At 38.0% G+C, this 21,772-nt stretch overlaps 1 protein-coding gene and 1 long non-coding RNA gene across 3 annotated transcripts in view; one reads left to right on the plus strand and one right to left on the minus strand.

Moving 5' to 3' along the window:
* The window catches only part of HPSE2 (heparanase 2 (inactive)), a 638,970-nt gene that overhangs the window by 107,816 nt on the left and 509,382 nt on the right, over positions 1 to 21,772 (minus strand). The window lies entirely within an intron of this gene.
* The window catches only part of LOC125961049 (uncharacterized), a 297,239-nt gene continuing 285,555 nt past the window's right edge, over positions 10,089 to 21,772 (plus strand). The window contains exon 1 of the long non-coding RNA XR_007471350.1: positions 10,089 to 10,406. This is a non-coding gene — a long non-coding RNA (uncharacterized LOC125961049). The remainder of the gene's footprint in view (positions 10,407 to 21,772) is intronic.

A 21,772-nucleotide genomic window follows, 5' to 3' on the forward strand; every position in this document is an offset into this window, starting at 1 on the left:
ACAGCTTTATTAAAATGTAATTCACATATTATAAAATTCACCCATTTAAAATGTACCATCTGATTCTTACTATGTTCACAGAGTTGCACAATCATCACCACAATTTTAGAACATTTTCATCACCCCAAATAGGAAACCCCATGACTATCAGTAGTCAGTCTTCATTCCCCCCAGCTCATCTTCTCCCTCCTACCTGCCAGCCCCAGGCAATCACTATTCTACTTTCTGTGTCAATAAATTTACCTATTCTGAACATTTTATATAAATGCAATGATACACTATGTGGTCTTTTGTGACTCGCTTCTTTTATTGAGAATAATGTTTTCAAGTTTCATCCATGTTGTAGCATATATAATAATTTTTTCCTTTTATTGCCAAATAATACTCCATTGCATGGACATATAACACTTTATTTATCCATTCAAATACTGATGGGCATTTGAGTTGTTTTCACTTTTTAGCTATTGTGAATAACACTGCTAAGAACATCCATGCACAAGCTTTTGTATAGACACATGTTTTTAATTCTCTTGGATAGATTCCTAGCAGTAGATTTGTTGGGCTGTAGAGTAAGTTTACGTTTATCTTTTAAGGAAACTGCAAAACTGTTTTCCCAAGTGGCTGCACCAATTTTCATTTCCATGAGAAATATATGAGCATTCCAGTTGGTCCACATCTTAACAGAAGCCTTTGGAAGCAGGAAGAGGAAAGGAAGGGTGGAGGAAAGGAACATTTGCTGAGCACTGGGCTATACAAAATATATTAACTCCTAAACCCCGGCAATTTTCAGTGTGCTACCCTGATGACCAAAAAGCCTCAATGAATCTTCAGCAGTGTAAGGGCCAAAATAAGCACTTTAACACCCCACTTTCCCCAATGGACAGATCATCCAAAATGAAAATAAAAAAGGAAACACAAGCTTTAAATGACACATTAAACAAGAAGGACTTAATTGATAGTTATAGGACCTTCCATCCAAAAACAACAGAATACACGTTCTTCTCAAGTGCTCATGGAACATTCTCCAGATTAGATCATATCTTGGGTCACAAATCAAGCCTTGGTAAATTTAAGAAAATTGAAATTGTATCAAGTATCTTTTCTGACCACAACACTATGAGATTAGATATCAATTACACGAAAAAATCTGTAAAAAAATACAAACACATGGAGGCTAAACAATAAACTACTAAATAACCAAGAGATCACTGAAGAAATCAAAGAGAAAATCCAAAAATACCTAGAAACAAATGACAATGAAAACACGACAACCCAAAACCTATGGGATGCACCAAAAGCAGTTCTAAGAGGGAAGTTTACAGCAATACAATCCTACCTCAAGAAACAAGAAACATCTCAAATAAACAACCTAACATTACACCTAAAGCAATTAGAGAAAGAAGAACAAAAACCTCCCCAAAGTTAGCAGAAGGAAAGAAATCATAAAGATCACATCAGAAATAAATGAAAAAGAAATGAAGGAAACAATAGCAAAGATCAATAAAACTAAAAGCTGGTTCTCTGAGAAGATAAACAAAATTGATAAACCATTAGGCAGACTCATCAGGAAAAAAAGGAAGAAGACTCAAATCAACAGAATTAGAAATGAAAATGGGGAAGTAAAAACTGACGCTGCAGGGCTTCCCTGGTGGCGCGGTGGTTGAGAGTCCGCCTGCTGATGCAGGAGATGCGGGTTCGTGCCCCGGGTCTGGGAGGATCCCACATGCCACGGGGCGGCTGGGCCCGTGAGCCATGGCCACTGAGCCTGCGCGTCCGGAGCCTGTGCTCCGCAGTAGGAGGGGCCACGGCAGTGAGAGGCCCGCGTACGGCAAAAAAAAAAACAAAAAAAACAAACAAAAAAAACTGACGCTGCAGAAATACAAAGGATCATGAGAGATTACTACAAGCAACTATATGCCAATAATGGACAACCTGGAAGAAATGGACAAATTCTTAGAAAAGCACAACCTTCTGAGACTGAACCAGGAAGAAACAGCAAATATAAACAGACCAATCACAAGCACTGAAATTGAAACTGTGATTAAAAATCTTCCAACAAACAAAAGCCCAGGACCAGATGGATTCACAGGCATATTCCTTCAAACATTTAGAGAAGAGCTAACACCTATCCTTCTCAAACTCTTGCAAAATATAGCAGAGGGAGGAACACCCCCAAAATCATTCTACAAGGCCACCATCACCCTGATACCAAAACCAGACAAAGATGTCACAAAAAAAGAAAATTACAGGCAAACATCACTGATGAACAGGGATGTAAAAATCCTCAACAAAATACTAGCAAACAGAATCCAGCAGCACATTAAAAGGATCAGACACCATGATCAAGTGGGGTTTATCCGAGGAATGCAAGAACTCTTCAATATACGCAAATCAATCAATGTGATACACCATATTAACAAATTGAAGGAGAAAAACCATATGACAATCTCAATAGATGCAGAAAAAGCTTTTGACAAAATTCAACACCGATTTATGATAAAAACTCTCCAGAATGTGGGCACAGAGGGAACCTACCTCAACATAATAAAGGCCATATATGACAAACCCACAGCCAAATCGTTCTCAATGGTGAAAAACTGAAACAGTTTCCTCTAAGATCAGGAACAAGACAAGGTTGTCCACTCTCACCACTATTATTCAACATAGTTTGGAAGTTTTAGCCAGAGCAACCAGAGAAGAAAAAGAAATAAAAGGAATCCAAAACAGAAAAGAGGAAGTAAAGCTGTCACTGTTTACACATGACAGATACTATACATAGAGAATCCTAAAGATGCTACCGGAAAACTACTGGAGCTAATCAATTTATTTGGTAAAATAGCAGGATATAAAATTAATGCACAGAAATCTCTTGTATTCCTACACACTAATGATGAAAAATCTGAAAGAGAAGTTAAGGAAACTCTCCCATTTACCATTACAACAAAAAGAATAAAATACCTAGGAATATACCTAAGGAGACTAAAGATCTGTACGCAGAAAACTATAAGACACTGATGAAAGAAATTAAAGATGATACAAACAGATGGAGAGATATACCATTTCTTTGGATTGGAAGAATCAATATTGTGAAAATGACTATACTATCCAAAGCAATCTACAGATTCAATGCAATTCCTATAAATTACCAATGGCATTTTTCACAGAACTAGAACAAAAAATTTCACAATGTGTATGTAAACACAAAAGACCCCGAATAACCAAAGCAATCTTGAGAAAGAAATACAGAGCTGGAGGAATCAGGCTCCCTGACTTGAGACTATACTACAAAGTCACAGTAATCAAGACAGGATGGTAGTGGCATAAAAACAGAAATATAGATCAATGGAACAGGATAGAAAGCCCAGAGGTAAACCCATGCATATATGGTCACCTTATCTTTGATAAAGGAGGCAAGAATATACAATGGAGAAAAGACAGCCTCTTCGATAAGTGTTGCTGGGAAAACTGGAGAGCTACATGTAAAAGAATGAAATTAGAACACTCCCTAACACCATACATGAAAATAAACTCAAAATGGATTAAAGACCTAAATGTAAGGCCAGACACTATAAAACTCTTAGAGGAAAACATAGACAGTACACTCTATGACATAAATCACAGCAAGATCCTTTCTGACCCACCTCCTAGAGAAATGGAAATAAAAACAAAAATAAAAAATGGGACCTAATGAAACTTAAAAGCTTTTGCACAGCACAGGAAAACATAAACAAGACAAAAAGACAACCCTCAGAATGGGAGAAAATATTTGCAAATGAAGCAATGACAAGAATTAATCTCCAAAATATACAAGCAGCTCATTTAGCTCAATATCAAAAAAACAAACAACCCAATCCAAAAATGGGCTGAAGACGTAAATAGACATTTCTCCAAAGAAGATATACAGATTGCAAACAAACACATGAAAGGATGCTCAACTTCACTAATTATCAGAGAAGTGCAAATCAAAACTACAATGAGGTATCACCTCACACTGGTCAGAATGGCCATCATCAAAAAGTCTACAAACAATAAATGCTGGAGAGGGTGTGGAGAAAAGGGAACCCTCTTGCATAGTTGGTGGAAATGTAAACTGATATAGCCACTAAGGAAAACAGTATGGAGGTTCCTTAAAAAACTAAAAATAGAACTACCATATGACCCAGCAATCCCACTACTGTGCATATACCCTGAGAAAACCATAATTCAAAAAGAGTCATGTACCTCAATGTTCACTGAAGCTGTATTTACAATAGCCAGGACATGGAAGCAACCTACGTGTCCATCGACAGATGAAAGGATAAAGAAGATGTGGTACATATATACAATGGAATATTATTCAACCATAAAAAAGAAACAAAACTGAGTTATTTGTAATGAGGTGGATGGACCTAGAGTCTGTCATACAGAGTGAAGTAAGTCAGAAAGAGAAAAACAAATACCGTATGCTAACATATATATGGAATCTAAAAAAAGGTTCTGAAGAACCTAAGGGCAGGACAGGAATAAAGACGCAGATGTAGAGAATGGACTTGAGGACAAGGGGAGTGGGAAGGGTAAGCTGGGATGAAGTGAGAGAGTGGCATGCACTTATAAATACTACCAAATGTAAAACAGATAGCTAGTGGGAAGCAGCCACATAGCACAGGGAGATCAGCTTGGTGCTTTGTGACCACCTAGAGGGGTGGGAAAGGGAGGGTGGGAGGGAGACGGAAGAGGGAAGAGATATGGGGATATATGTATATGTATAGCTGATTCACTTTGTTTTAGAGCAGAAAGTAGCACACCACTGTAAAGCAATTATGCTCCAATAAAGATGTTAAAAAAAAAAGATTAAAGAGCTGTAAGGACATATTCCATCAAATTGAAATTCCTCCCAGACTTTAACAGAACAATGAAATGGGAATAATTCCCCCACTATGGGATTCAATGTGTTGTTTCTCCTATGCCTTGTTTCTCCTTGTTTCACAGCACACCTAGATTTATCTCCCTCATCACCACTGATGCTTGTTCCCCACTTTGGGAACATTGGTGCATTGAGAACAATGGTTGGCTTTGGAGCTAGATTGTTCTGGGCTTGAGTCTGAGCTCTGCCATTAGTAAATTTGGCTTTAGACAAGTCACTAAACCTCTGTGAGCTTCACGTTTTACTTCTTATTAAGACCTGCATATAAGATCTATCTCAGGGGGTGCTATAGACTGAATGTGTCCCACTCAGCAAAATTCATGTGTTGAAATCCTAATTTCCAAACGTGATAGTATTTGGAGGTGGGGCCTTTGAAAGGTTCCACCCTCATGAATGAATCAGGGTCCTTATAAAAGAGACCCCAGAGACATCCCTCACCCCTTCCTCTATGGGATGACACAGAGAAAAGGCAGCCATCTATGAACCAGAAAGCAGGTCTCACCAGACGTGGAATCTGCTGGTAACTTGATCTTGGACTTCCGACCCTCCAGAACTGTGAAAAATTAATTTATGTTGTTTGTAAACTAGCCAGTTTATGGGATTTTTGTTATAGCAGCCAAAATGAATAAAGAGAGTGGAATATTTTGAAGATTTGAGATAACGTATATATAGAGTGACTAGCACATGATTGGTCTAAATGAACAGTAGTTTATATTAATATTATTATCTTTATCATCATTATCACTACCATCCTTCAAGGTGTAAATCAAATGTCATTCGCTTGGCAAAAATGCCACTTTCTTCCTTGAAATCACAATACTCTGAATATTCTTTCATTTTGATAGAATAATTTGTTTACATCTGTCTCACTTGTTGTTTGGTGAGTTCTTCAAAGGCAGGGCCTCTTTTCAGCCCAGCAAAGCAGACATTGATTGAAAGTCTACTGTGTTCAAAGCTTTTTGAACCACAGCATTATCTGGAGAAATTTTGCAAATTTGGTTACTGAAAGACAGAGTACTCAGGGTGGGTTATGGTCACATCATTAGAACAGTTGCTCAGAAAACAGCCTTTTACATGCTGAAAAGAGCAACTAGTATATTTTTCCATTTTGTAAGTTAAGAGACACTTAAGTCCAGAGAATTTTCCACTATGACCCTAGCATGTCCTTGTCTCCCACAGCTGTTCCTCTCTACTCTTAATAAATTCAAATTGCCCAAACAATGGCTGCTAACTCACAAGTGCAATTCCTCCCTCTTCTGAGAACTCTCTTGATCCAACTATTCCCGAAATTAGCCGAACTTCAGCTAGCCCCTCTTGCTAAAGCCCTATGGAAAACTTCTGCCCTTCTTCCCTAAGATAGCTCCTGTGGAACATTTTCTGGCCTGGCATTTTTGAAAAAAGACTTATGCTAACAGGTTGTTGGGTTATTTTCTTTACTATAGAAGGCAGTAAAATATAATGACAATGATATTTTAAGATTAAACCAATGTATTTAAATTTTTTATTATAAAATATTTCTTGAAACAGAGGATACATAAAATAATCAATTTAGTTTTCATTCTCTATAACCAATTTTAGCTTTCATTCCCTATAAATCTTTATATATTGATTCAGCTCTTTGTATATTGAATCAAGGATATTCAAGTTTCTTTAGAAAGTTAGAAACCACTTAAATCAACAGGGTCAGTGCTCAGCTTTGAGTTTCAAATTAGCGTAAGAAAGCTTCATGAGGCAAAGTCTTGTAAAACAGATTTTGCTAATTTCTTTCCCCCCCAAGTTCTTTTTTTTTTGGCTGTTTTTTTTTATTTGTACACATATATTTTCTGTCCTAAAATTATAACTATTACATATGCTCCATACAGTTCAAGTTGAACTTGGAGTATACATAGTGAAATTTATTTTTGACATTGCTTTCAATATGTTTTTTTTCCACACACACATGCACACACACACACACACACACACACACACACTGTATTTTATTTTTACAAGAGATAAATAAACTGACAAATGGATAAAGAAGTTGTGGTACATATATACAATGCAATATTACTCAGCCATAAAAAAGAACGAAATTGAGTCATTTGTTGAGATGTGGATGGATCTAGAGACTGTCATACAGAGTGAAGTAAGCCAGAAAGAGAAAAACAAATATCGTATATTAACGCCATGTATGTGGAACCGAGAAAAATGGTACAGATGAACCGGTTTGCAGGGCAGAAGTTGAGACACAGATGTAGAGAACAAACATATGGACACCAAGGGGGGAAATCCCCCCCTAAGTTCTTAAAGCTAGTCTTAACATAGCAAAGCTCAGAGGTCTGAACATAAAAGTTTCACCGGAGCTCTTATTGTAGAGAGGATTGAGAATATGACATACGGAAATTTTGGAGGACCAGGGTTAGGAAGTTGCCTAGATCACAGAAAAGAGACTCTGTGTTCATCCCCTAGTTCTCAGGCCAGGAAGGAGAAACTGAAAGAAGATGGTAGTATGTTCCACTTTTCATATGGAACTCTGGAGGGAGGCTTCACATACCAACATGGGCAGCTACAGTGGCACAGAAACAGTGGCTTAGTGAGACTCCACGAAAAGAGAGGCTGAGTCAGTGCTTCCTGTCTGCTTTGGCTTCCATTTGGCTGCAGGAGACCCACAAGTTCCCCTGTGCTCTGTTAGGTCATGGAGAACTGCTGAGGGGACTGGTGTCTGGAAGAATCTTGGTGACAGTACAAGGAAGTCCCAAAGTATGGGGAACTTAGCATGGAGCAATGGTAATGCCCATGCTCAATGGCAAGTGCCAACATGAAGCCAATGGCAGCACCCCTACACCTCAGTAAATACCAGGGTAGTGCGCCATGTTATCGGGGGGATGACTGAGTAACCAGATGATAGCACATGAACCATGCTGCCCCTCCCCATTACCAGAACAAAATGTCAGCATCCCTTTGTATTCTGATGGCATCTAGGAGGAAGAAAGGAAGGAGGAGTAAGAGACAGAAACTATGAAAAGTCTGCAAAATTACCAGGAAGAAAAGACTGAGCTACCTTTAACTGGCAAGTTGATTTTTGGTTGTTGTTCTATTACTCCCAGGTAGCGGCTCAGAAGGATCAGTTAGTAAAATAAAGTTTGATTTTTTAAAATATCTGAGTTGTAGAGTATAAATTCAAGCCCTGCTATTAAAATAATATAGTGGTTAACATAGTGGTACATGCATACAACAGAACATTACTCAGCCATAAAAAAGAATGAATGCCATTTGCAGCAACATGGATGGACCTAGAGATTATTGTACTAAGTGAAGTAAGTCAGAGAAAGACAAATATATGATATCACTTATATGTGGAATCTTAAAAAATGATACAAATGAACTTATTTACAAAATAGAAACACAGACTTCAAAAACAAACTTATGATTACCAAAGGGGAAAGGCTGGGGGGAGGGATAAATTAGGAATTTGGGATTAACAAATACATACTACTATATATAAAACAGATAATCAACAAGGACCTACTGTATAGTACAGGGAACTCTACTCAATATTCTGTAATAACCTTTATGGGAAAAGAATCTGAAAAAATATGGATATATGTATATGTATAACTGAATCACTTTCCTGTATACCTGAAGCTAACACAACATTGTAAATCAACTATACTCCAATGTAAAATAAAAATTAAATTAAAAAAAAAGATGAAGTGCTCTGGGGTCAGACTTGGGCTTCAAATCCTGGCTCATCACTTGCGGCAGGAGCTGAAATCCTTCTCTTTTTAGTTTCCACCCAAGGGTGCAGTCCTGTGCATTACAAGAAATCTATGCCTTATAGAAGAAATCTAAATTCTCTTAAGTGACAGCCTTTCAGATGTTGGAAGACAACCGTCACATCACCTGTGAGTCTGCCCTTGTTTCACCTTCTTTCTCCAGGACTTTCAACCCATACTCATATTATATGACTTGGAGTCCCTTCACCATCCAGATGGCCCTGCCTAGAAGCCTTTGCAAGTCGTCTATATTCCCTTCACACTCATTCCACACTGCTGCATGTCACTGCTTGATAACACTGCATTTTTATCCTCAGCCTTGATTGGAATGGTTCTTTTCATTCCCTTTGAATCCTCATCTGTGACTTAAACCCCATATGGAATTACTGCAGAATTTACTCAGCCTGTTAGGAAAAGGCCTTCTGTCAGCTGTGAGTCAACTATCCAGATGTTCACGATTTTCCCTGCCTTGTCTCCATTAAGCTGGTAGATTTAAACAAGGAGGAGCTGAATTAGAAGGTCAGCTATTGGGTCCAAGTCCCCTGGTCACCATTTCTCTACAGAGCAAGAATAGAAAAATAAGAGAGTAAGGCAAGGGGTATCTGCATGTCCCAACATCAAATCCCAAAAGCTTATTCCCCTTTCTTCTAATGAAAAAAAAGAGAACTCCATTATCTCCATCCCCCATTAAGAAGGAAAAAGCAACCATCCTGCCAATGGGAATCTCTGATTATGCTTCCAGGGTCATATCATTTAAATATTGTACAATTTAAATATCACTACTTATTCTTTTATTTTAACATCTTTATTGGAGTATAATTGCTTTACAATGGTGTGCTACTTTCTGCTCTATAACAAAGTGAATCAGCTATACGTATACATATATCTCCATATCTCTTCCCTCTTGCCTCTCACTCCCACCCTCTGTTTCCCACCTCTCCAGGTGGTCACAAAGCACCAAGCTGATCTCCCTGTACTATGCGGCTGCTTCCCACTAGCTATCGATTTTACAGTTGGTAGTATTTGTAAGTCCATGCCACTCTCTCACTTCGTCCCAGCTTACCCTTCCCCCTCCCCTTGTCCTTAAGTCCATACTCTATGCCTGTGTCTTTATTCCTGTCCTGCCCCTAGGTTCTTCAGAAACTTTTTTTTAGATTCCATATATATGTGTTAGCATATGGTATTTGTCTTTCTCTTTCTGACTTACTGCACTCTGTATGACAGAATCTAGGTCCATCCACCTCACTACAAATAACTGTTTTGTTTCTTTTCATGGCTGAGTAATATTCCATTGTATATATGTACCACATCTTCTTTATCCATTCATCTGTCGACGGACACGTAGGTTGCTTCCATGTCCTGTCTATTGTAAATAGGGCTTCAGTGAACATTGTGGTACATGACTATTCTTGAATTATGGTCTTCTCAGTGTATATGCCTAGGAGTGGGATTGCTGGGTCGTATGGTAGTTCTATTTTTAGTTTTTTAAGGAACCTCCATACTGTTCTCCTTAGTGGCTGTATCAGTTTACATTTGCACCAACAGTGCAAGAGGGTTCCCTTTACTCCACAGCCTCTCCAGCATTTATTGTTTGTAGACTTTTTGATGATGGCCATTCTGAGCAGTGTGAGGTGATACCTCATTGTAGTTTTGATTTGCATTTCTCTAATAATTAGTGAAGTTGAGCATCCTTTCATGTGTTTGTTTGCAATCTGTATATCTTCTTTGGAGAAATGTCTATTTAGGTCTTCTGCCAATTTTTGGATTGGGTTGTTTGTTTTTTTGATATTGAGCTGCATGAGTTCCTTGCATATTTTGGAGATTAATCCTTTGCTACTTCATTTGCAAATATTTTCTCCCATTCTGAGGGTTGTATTTTTGTCTTGTTTACGGTTTCCTTTTACTGTGCAAAAGCTTTTAAGTTTCATTAGGTCCCCTTTGTTTATTTTTGTTTTTATTTCCATTTCTCTAGGAGGTGGGTCAGAAAGGATCTTGCTGTGATTTATGTCATAGAGTGTACTGTCTATGTTTTCCTCTAAGAGTTTTATAGTGTCTGGCCTTACATTTAGGTCTTTAATCCATTTTGAGTTTATTTTAGTGTATGGTGTTAGGGAGTGTTCTAATTTCATTCTTTTACATGTAGCTCTCCAGTTTTCCCAGCAACACTTATTGAAGAGGCTGTCTTTTCTCCATTGTATATTCTTGCCTCCTTTATCAAAGATAAGGTGACCATATGTGTGTGGGTTTACCTCTGGGCTTTCTATCCTGTTCCATTGATCTATATTTCTGTTTTTGTGCCAGTATCATACTGTCTTGATTACTGTAGCTTTGTAGTATAGTCTGAAGTCAGGGAGCCTGATTCCTCCAGCTCTGTTTTTTTCTCAAGATTGCTTTGGCTATTTGGGGTCTTTAGTGTTTCCACACAAATTGTGAAATGTTTTGTTCTAGTTCTGTGAAAAATGCCACTGGTAGTTTGATAGGGATTGCATTGAATCTGTAGGTTGCTTTGGGTAGTATAGTAAATTTCACAATATTGATTCTTCCAATCCAAGAACATGGTATACCTCTCCATCTGTTTATATCATCTTTAATTTCTTTCAACAGTGCCTTATAGTTTTCTGCATACAGGTCTTTACCTCCTTTGGTAGGTTTATTCCTAGGTATTTTATTCTTTTTGTTGTAATGGTAAATGAGAGTGATTCCTTAATTTCTCTTTCAGATTTTTCATCATTAGTGTACAGGAATACAAGAGCTTTCTGTGCATTAATTTTGTATCCTGCTGCTTTACCAAATTCATTGATTAGCTCTAGTAGTTTTCTGGTAGCATCTTTAGGATTCTCTATGTATAGTATCATGTCATGTGCAAACAGTGACAGTTTTATTTCTTCTTTTCTGATTTCGATTCCTTTTATTTTTCTTCTCTGATTGCTCTGGCTAAAACTTCCCAAACTATGTTGAATAATAGTGGTGAGAGTGGGCAACCTTGTCTTGTTCCTGATCTTAGTGGAAATGCATTCAGTTTTTCACCATTGAGAACAATGTTGGCTGTGGGTTTGTCATATGTGGCCTTTATTATGTTGAGGTAAGTTCCCTCTATGCCTACTTTCTGGAGGGTATTTAGCATAAATTGGTCTTGAATTTTGTTGAAAGCTTTTTCTGCATTTATTGAGATGATCATATGGTTTTTCTCCTTCAATGTATTAATATGGTGTATCACATTGATTGATTTGCGTATATTGAAGAATCCTTGCATTCCTGGGATAAACCCCACTTGATCATGGTGTATGATCCTTTTAATGTGCTGCTGGATTCTGTTTGCTAGTATTTTATTGAGGATCTTTGCATCTATGTTCATTAGTGATGTTTGCCTGTAATTTTCTTTTTTTGTGACATCTTTGGTTTTGGTATCAGGCTGATGGTGGCCTCGCAGAATGATTTTGGGAGTGTTCCTCCCTCTGATATATTTTGGAAGAGTTTGAGAAGGATAGGTGTTAGCTCTTCTCTAAATGTTTGATAGAATTCACCTGTGAATCCATCTGGTCCTGGGCTTTTGTTTGTTGGAAGATTTTTAATCACAGTTTCAATTTCAGTGCTTGTGATTGGTCTGTTTATATTTGCTATTTCTTCCTGGTTCAGTCTCGGAAGGTTGTGCTTTTCTAAGAATTTGTCCATTTCTTCCAGGTTGACCATTATTGGCATATAGTTGCTTGTAGTAATCTCACATGATCCTTTGTATTTCTGCAGTGTCAGTTTTTACTTCTCCAATTTCATTTCTAATTCTGTTGATTTGAGTCTTCTCCCTTTTTTCCTGATGAGTCTGCCTAATGGTTTATCAATTTTGTTTATCTTCTCAGAGAACCACCTTTTAGTTTTATTGATCTTTGCTATTGTTTCCTTCATTTCTTTTTCATTTATTTCTGATGTGATTTTATGATTTCTTTCTTTCTGCTAACTTTGGGGTTTTTTTTTTTTTTTGTTCTTCTTTCTCTAATTGCTTTAGGTGTAAGGTTAGGTTGTTTATTTGAGATGTTTCTTGTTTCTTGAGGTAGGATTGTATTGCTATAAACTTCCCTCTTAGAACTGCTTTTACTGCATCACATAGGTTTTGGGTCATTGTGTTTTCATTGTCATTTGTTTCTAGGTATTTTTTGATTTCCTCAGTGATCTTTTGGTTATTTAGTAGTGTATTGTTTAGCCTCCACGTGTTTGTATTTTTTACAGTTTTGTTCCTGTAACTGATATCTAGTCCTATAGTGTTGTGGTCGGAAAAGATACTTGTTAAAATTTCAATTTTCTGAAATTTACTGAAGCTTGATTCGTGACCCAAGATATGATCTATCCTGGAGAATGTTCCATAAGCACTTGAGAAGAATGTGTATTCTGTTGTTTTTGGATGGAATGTCCTATAAATATCAATTAAGTCCATCTTGTTTAATGTGTCATTTAAAGCTTGTGTTTCCTTTTTTATTTTCATTTTGGATGATCTGTCCATTGGGGAAAGTGGGGTGTTAAAGTCTCCTATTATGATTGTGTTACTATCGATTTCCCCTTTTATGATTGATAGCACTTGCCTTATGTATTGAGGTGCTCCTACGTTGGATGCATAAATATTTACAATTGTTATAATTTCTTCTTGGATTGATCCCTTGATCATTATGTAGTGTCCTTCTTTGTCTCTTGTAATAGTCTTTCTTTTAAAGTCTATTTTGTCTGATAGGAGAATTGCTACTCCAGCTTTCTTTTGATTTGCATTTGCGTGGAATATCTTTTTCCATCCCCTCACTTTCAGTCTGTATGTGTCCCTAGGTCTGAAGTGGGTCTCTGTAGAGAGCCTATATATATACGGCTCGTGTTTTTGTATCCATTCAGCCAGTCTATGTCTTTTGATTGGAGCATTTAATCCATTTAAATTTAAGGTGGTTATGGATATGTATGTTCCTATTACCATTTTCTTAATTGTTTTGGGTTTGTTATTGTAGGTCTTTTCCTTCTCTTGTGTTTCCTGCATAGAGAAGTTCCTTTAACATTTGTTGTAAAGCTGGTTTGGTGGTGCTGAATTCTCTTAGCTTTTGCTTGTCTGTAAAGGTTTTAATTTCTCCGTTGAATCTGAATGAGATCCTTGCTGGGTAGAGTAATCTTGGTTGTAGGTTTTTCCCTTTCATCACGTTATATATGTCCTGCCACTCCCTTCTGGCTTGCAGAGTTTCTGCTGAACGATCAGTTGCTAACCTTATGGGGATTCCCTTGTATGTTATTTGTTGACTTTCCCTTGTTGCTTTTAATATTTTTTCTTTGTATTTAATTTTTGATAGTTTGATTAATATGTGTCTTGGCATGTTTCTCCTTGGATTTATCCTCTATGGGACTCTGCGCTTCCTGGACTTGATTGACTATTTCCTTTCCCACATTAGGGAAGTTTTCAACTATAATCTCTTCAAATATTTTCAAGTCCTTTCTTTTTCTCTTCGTCTTCTGGGACCCCTATAATTCGAATGTTGGTGCATTTAATGTTGTCTCAGAAGTCTCTGAGACTGTCCTCAATTCTTTTCATTCTTTTTTCTTTATTCTTCTCTGCAGTAGTTATTTCCACTATTTTGTCTTCCATGTCACTTATTCATTTTTCTGCCTCAGTTATTCTGCTATTGATTCCTACCAGAGAGTTTTTAATTTCATTTATTGTGTTGTTCATCATTGTTTGTTTGCTCTCTATTTCTTCTATGTCCTTGTTAAACGTTTCTTCTATTTTCTCCATTCTATTTCCAAGATTTGGATCATCTTTACTCTCATTACTCTGAATTCTTTTTCAGGTAGACTGCCTATTTCCTCTTCATTTGTTTGGTCTGGTGTGTTTTCACCTTGCTCCTTCATCTGCTGTGTATTTTTCTGTCTTCTCATTTTGCTTAACTTACTGTGTTTGGGGTCTCCTTTTCACAGGCTGCCGGTTCGTAATTCTCATTGTTTTTGGTGTCTGACCCCAGTGGGTAAGTTGTTTCAGTGGGTTGTGTATGCTTCCTGGTGGAGGGGACTGGTGCCTGTGTTCTGATGGATGAGGCTGGATCTTATCTTTCTGGCGGGCAGGATCAGGTCCGATGGTGTGTTTTGTGGTGTCTATGAACTTATTATGATTTTAGGCATCCTCTCTGCTGATGGGTGTGGTTGTGTTCCTGTCTTGCTAGTTGTTTGGCAGGGGTGTCCAGCACTGGAACTTGCTGGTCGTTGAGTGGAGCTGAGTCTTAGCATTGAGACGGAGATCTCTGGGAGAGCTCTTGCCGATTGATATTACCAGGGGCCGGGAGGTCTCTGGTGGACCAATGTCCTGAACTCGGCTCTCTCACCTCCCAGGCTCAGGCCTGACACCCTGCCAGAGGACCAAGACCAGTTTAGAATTGCCTGGTCCTCGATGAATTCAGCTGGCTGATTGATATGGAACAATTTCTGCTAAAATCAGGAGTGCAGTCCAAATCTTCTGCAGATGTTAGCAGCAGCACCTGCTAGTGTTGGAGGGTCTCATGCAGAGATGGGGGTTGGTTGTGGCTCACCAGGTTACCAAACCAGTTCAGATCCTCTGGGCTTTATTGTCTCAGGGGCCTTTGGCTATTGCTTTGTCTCAGCCCGTTCTCTCAATGGGCTCGGACAGACTCTCACTCCTTATTCTTACACTTTGGAAATCTCTTTCCACCGAGGATTTAGCAGTCACAATAGTGGCTGAGACTAGAGCTACATGTCTAGGTTGGAGTCACAGGGTGTCATCTGCTGATAGGCATGTCACTTTAACTTTTCTCCAGTACAGAAACATGCAGTTAATTGAAATCTGTATTTCAGGATTAGATACACCCAGAATTAGATGCCAACTTCTTTTTGTTATGGATTTCCCCTCACCAGGAAAAATGATATTTATGATAAAGTAGCTTCTAAATTCAGCAAAATGTAGTAAAGAGTAAGTCCTTGAGCCAGACTGCCTGGATTTGAATTCCAGCCCCTCCACTTACTAACCAGTGGGCAAGTTAATTGCTCTTTACCTGTTTCTCTATCTTTAAAATGAGGGTAATAATAAGGTCTACCTCACAGTATTGCTGTGAATATTAAGTGAGTTAGTATAGTAAAATGCTTAGACCATCCAATCAATTCAATCAACAAGAGCTATGAACTATGTAAAGAAACTTTCAACAAGCTATAGTTATCTTCCCTACAGAGTTATACCAATAAGCTATAAAATTATCTAGATACAGAAAGAATACTGAATTAGGGCTCAGAAGAACCAGTCTTGAGTCCCTGACACTGCCACTAGCTAGCAAATTGGCATTTCTGTGCTTCAGTTTCTTACCCGTAAAAATGAAATAGTAATATTGCCTGGTGGTTACTGAGAAGATTATGGGGCAATGAGTAAGAAGCACCAGGTAAATGGTAACACATTGTACAAATGTAAAAGATTATAATTATCATTGATCATTATTATTTTTCTCATACTTGATTGGGCATCCAGAGATTTTTATAAGATCAAGATATCCTGCCTCCTAGAAAGCAATAGATTATTTTCTTCAACTCTCTTTTCTAGACTTGAAGAAAACATCTTTGTATTTCCTTGTCATTAGAGCATTTGGTCTTCACTTCAATGTACCTGTATAACACTGCATGGCCCAGTTTCCAAGGTCAGAACTTGCCTATCATGACTGGACGTTAGCTTGGCCTATTCAGATGTCTGATCTCTTCAAAAAGTGTTTTCAAATTATAAGGACGGATAAACACTTCTAGGAAGGTCTTCTGTTGATGGTCCATAATGTGTTCATGGCTTCAGACAAAGATTGTGTCCTTTCCTAGCAAAGGTGTCTCATTTGAACTTGAACTTCAGTTTTCTCTTGCTTTGGATCTCAGACTCCATTTGCCTCTGGACTCTATGCTCAAAGAGTACAGTTTTGACTTTGTTCATTTATTTCCTTGAGTTATCTGGAAAAGTTAGTCCAATTTTAGCAAAAGCTTTCTTCTGCCAGGTAAATCTTGATATTACCAAAAGCACAATGGCCATGCCAACTAGAAATTACCCTGAATGCCTTGTACTCTCCATAACTTTATTGCATTCTCCCTCAAACAAAATTTTCTGTTTCTGATTATTTTGCCCCAGATGTACCTGGAGCATACTTTCAAGCTGAATCTCATTCTCTTATTTCCTGTCCATATTTCTACCTTCCCCAGACCCCCTGGATAATTTATCTGTTGCACTAATATTCATAGTTAAAGAAGTATAGACCTGCTCTCTCTTCATTTTTAGGCTCAGGAAATATCTCCAACTATTTTTCAATCATTTGTGGTCCACAGAGAGCCAAAACATGCCTTTTCTGTGGCATGTGTTTATGATTAACTTATATGTAAGTCATTAAATTGGTGTTTCTAAGACATTTCACTTGGCAAGCTACCTCTCTCTCACCCTTCAAATCCCCTCTCAAGTCTTATTTGAGTTGGTATGGAACCACTGCACCCAGGTTCTTTTCAGAGCTAGCAAAACACTTAGAAAAGTTGTCCTAAATGTATCTGAGATCCATTCTGTCCATACTGTAGTTGATACACAACTGCCTGAATGGTTGGCGTCTTACAGTATAGAGACCGATTTAAGAATTTATAATCATTTTATAATCAATTCATAATCATAAATGTGTCCCTTTAGGCCACAGCTGTAATTGTTCCTCAAAATGGGGTATGGCTTCTAATGACTTATTCACCCCAAATTCAAGCTCATTTCAATTTAATTCAGCCAATTTAATAATCTTTCCTTATGCACCTATTATGTGCTAGGCACAGTAAGTCATAATATTCTCTGCCTTAAATTTGTTCATTGTCTAAAAGGAGAGACTGACCTGTGTATTTACAACTATGATAGACAGTATTGGAGAACCAGGTGTAACATAATTAAAGTGCTACTAGAGAACCAGAGTGAGGGATTCCTATTGTGGATATTAATCTGGGAGTAAATGGTTCAAAATAGGACTAGAAAGTGAGGGCAAGTCCAGGTTACAAAAATCCTTGAATGCCATGCTTAGGAGTTGAGGGCAATGGGAATCTAACAAAGGTTTTTGAAGAAGGTGAGTGACATGACTATGTCTATGTCTCTGTCTAATACTGTGGAAGACATACTGGAAGTAGAAGAAACTACAGGCAGGGGAACCATGAGAAGCCCCCTGTGATGACCCAGACAAGAGCTAAAGAGGGACTAAACAATGACAGAGAGACTGGAGTAATGATAGTGGATGTCTTGACTTTGAGAAATACTGCTGAGATGGACTTCAGAGAGCTTAGATATGAGCAGGATATGAAGATTAGGTAGGCTGTGAGTGATCTCTGGGTAAATTACCTAAAGTCCTTAGGCCTCCGTTTCCTCAACAGTAGATTAAAGATAGTATTTCCAGTTCTTTGGTGGTGAGTACACTGTATGGTACACAGAAGTAGAAATACAATAGGGTACACATGAAACTTATACAATGTTATAAACCAATGTTACCTTGATAAAAAATAAATCTAAAATTAAAAAGTAACAATTAAAGAAAAATTCCAGTTATTTTAAAGATTAAAAAACATGGTATGAAATGACCTAGTTCCTGGCATATAGCAGGCTCTCATTTTATGGTAGCTCAGAAGATGAAGATGATAATGAGATATATGAAGAAGGATTTCTAGAAAAATTCACCACCCATTCTACTGGGTCTCTGAACCTTTTGTGTATTCTCTTCACAGGTCTTTCACATGTATGCTCTCCATAAACATCTAGTTATTGGCTCATTTTAAAGGCAACCAGTCATTACAGAGATGTGTGGTAGTTAAAGTGATCATTAGCAAAAGGGCCGTGTTTCCTAAAGGGAAACTGAACTGCTAACTAATAATCAGAAACACCTTTAAGACCAGATGTGGATAATTAGCACATTTGTGTCACTGATTCCCTACTCTCATTTGAGACAGCCCAAGTCAGCAGACAATTTTTGACTGTTTATTAGGTACCAACTGTGTACTAGGTGCTAGAGGAGATGTAAGAATCAGTATACCAAGTCCCTACTCTCAAGGAACTTATACTCTAGGAAGGGAAATATGACAAGTTTGCAAAAGACTATGAATATTTATAGACAACATCATACCTACTAAATGCATAAAGGGATACAGATAAAATGTTAATGAAATTTAGAAGCAGGAGAGAAAACATTCACTTAGAAGAATTCAAGAACAGCTCTGAGAAAGAGTTGATTGGTGATATGAAGCTTGAAAGATAACTAGACATTTTTGCTGGATGGAGATGTTAGGGAAGCCAACCATAGGCAATAGAAGAACTCCAATCATGTACTCACATACTCAGTCCCTCTCATTCAACAAACCTTCATTGAATGCCTACTATAGTTGAGGAACAGAGAGATTACTAAAATAGAGTCTCTATACCCAAAGTTTCACAATCTCTTTCAACTCAAATGTTTCTCCTCTCCTGGGAAAGAAGAAGAAAGAAAGATGAACAGGTGAATTGTAATACAATATTGTCAGTATTTTATAAAGGTCCTTCTGATAGTAACCTTAATTAAATGCTATATGAATTAGAGTTCTCTAGAGAAACAGAACCAATAGGATGTTATGTGTGTATCTCTCTCTCTCTCTCTCTCTCTCTCTCTCTCTATCTATCTATCTACCTATCTACATACCTACCTACCTACCTGAGAGATTGATTTTAAGTAATTGGCTCACATGATTGTGGAAGCTAGCAAGTCTAAAATCTGTAGGGTAGGCCAGCAGATTGAAGACCTAGGGAAGAGTTATGTTGCAGTTAGAGTTGGAAGGCAGTCTGTTGGCAGAATTCCTTCTTGCTCAGGGGAGGTCAGTTTTGTTTCTATTAAGGTCTTCAACTGATTGGATGAGGCCCACCCACATTATGGAGGACAATCTGCTTTACTTAAAGTCTACTGATTTAAATGTTAATCTCATCTAAAAAAATACCTTAACTGAAATATCTAGAATGTTTGACTAAATATTTGGGTACCACGGCCTAGCCAACTTGACACATAAAATTAACCATCATACTGTATGAAACAAATTGAACAAATTTGGTCCCAGACTTCTGTCAGTCAGATTAACCAGACTGACTGACAAACTGTCACACTTAGATGTAAATTTGAGCTCAGCCAAGAACATATAGGGCCAAGGGGTGGAATTTTGGGAGAGGCCACCAAACTGGTGGCCACCAGCCCTGATTGTCTTGCATGTTCTTGGTGAGTGTGCCAGTCTACAAGGTTTATCTGTATTCTGATAAAGAGCAGTTTATGTAGCTACTCACATAGGCAATAAAATGGGTCAGTGACCACGGTATATAACTACCATGCATGCTTCTGGGGGGAGGAACATTGGTTTGTGTACTGCTTGCTACAATGTTTGCTGCTTGCTCAAAAAGTGCTGGGTCCTTGGTCCTGAATTCCTCAGCTGCAACTCAAACCCACTGCATGGGGAGCATACACATGGGCCCACTGCACTGCCCCTTTGGGACCTGGTGGCCAGAAGACCCAGTGCAAATATGCTAATGTTCATGATGCTTGCTGTGTATGAGTACATAGTCTTTTGTTGCTGACCCAGGAGTCTTGTGTCTTCTGCCTACATCTATGAAGCAGCAAAGGCTAACATACTAGTTTGCAAGCAGGGTAAAATCTCAGGCCCTTCACAGTTCTTGACAGCTGTAGTGATGAGGATGGGGTGCTGACAGTGGCATGATTTTATGGAAGAGGAAGGACAAGGGCTTTGTAGGCCAGGTTTAGGGATATATGAAGCCTTCCCAGGATCTGGTGGTGAACGCTCTCACCCAAGTGGTGGGTGAGGTTGGGGAGTAAGGGTCCCCCAGTGTCCTGCCTATTAATGAACAAAAGTTGAATTAATATTTAGAGGCTGAGCAGTGAGAGGTAGGATTGAAACAAGCCACCAAAATTGTACCATGTCTGTTGTTCACTCTCCCCAGCTGGGTGAGGGAAAGGATATTATCATGACAATGGGGGCAGTGAGTCCTGTTACCCCAACCTAAAGTCAATGTGGCTGAGGTTACTGAGCCAAGGGATTCCTAAAGCTGAAATAGGTGATGTCAGTAATGATGACCTTGCCACCCAATATGGGTCTTTGGGTGGACTGAACGTTGGCAGTTCATTTGGTTGAGCTATGAGCAGCTGACACAATGCTCAAAACTGAAAGTAGTTGCTAAGACAATTTTGTAACTGAAGAACATTTTCTTCATGGGACTCATACTCAATTTCAAAATTTACTACAAATCTGCAGTAATCAAGAGAGTGTGGTACTGGCATAAAGAAAGACATTTAGATTAATAGAATAGAATTAAAAGTACAGAAAAAAGCCCTTACATTTATGGTCAATTGATTTTCAACAAGGATGCCAAGACAATTTAATGAGGAAAAAAAATAGTCTTTTCAACAGATGGTGCTGGAACAACTGTATCCACATGCAAAAGGATGAAACTGAATCCCTATCTCACATCATATACAAAAATTAACTCAAAATGGATCAGAGATCTACACGTAAGAGCCAACTATAAAACTCTTAGAAGAAAACATCAGAGTAAATCTTCGTGGCCTTGGATTAGACACAAAAAGCATAAGTGACAAAAAGAAAAATATATACGTTGGATTTTATCAGAATTAGAAACTTTTGTGCTTAAAAGACACTATCAAGAGAATGAAAAGACAACATACAGAATTGGAAATATGTTTGCAAATCACATATCCAATAAAGCATTTGTATTATTAAGAACTCTTACAATCCAACAATAAAAGACAAATAGGCCCCCACTTAAAGAATGGCAAAGAATTTGAATAGACATTTATCCAAAGAAGATTCATAAATGGCCAATAAGCACATGAAAAGATGCTCAACATCATTAGTCATTAGGGAAGAGCAAATCAAAACCATAATGAGATATAAGTCACACTCACTAGGATGGTTATAATCAAAAGACAGACAATAACAAGTGTTGGTGAGGAAGTGGAGAAATTAGAACCCTCATACATGGCTTGTGGGAATAAAAAATGGTGAAGTCACTTTGAAAACAGTTTGGCAGTTCCTCAAAAAGTTAAACACATGACCTAGCAATTTCACT

This window comes from Orcinus orca, chromosome 14 (assembly GCF_937001465.1).
Source record: "Orcinus orca chromosome 14, mOrcOrc1.1, whole genome shotgun sequence".
Classification (NCBI taxonomy): Eukaryota; Metazoa; Chordata; class Mammalia; order Artiodactyla; family Delphinidae; genus Orcinus; species Orcinus orca.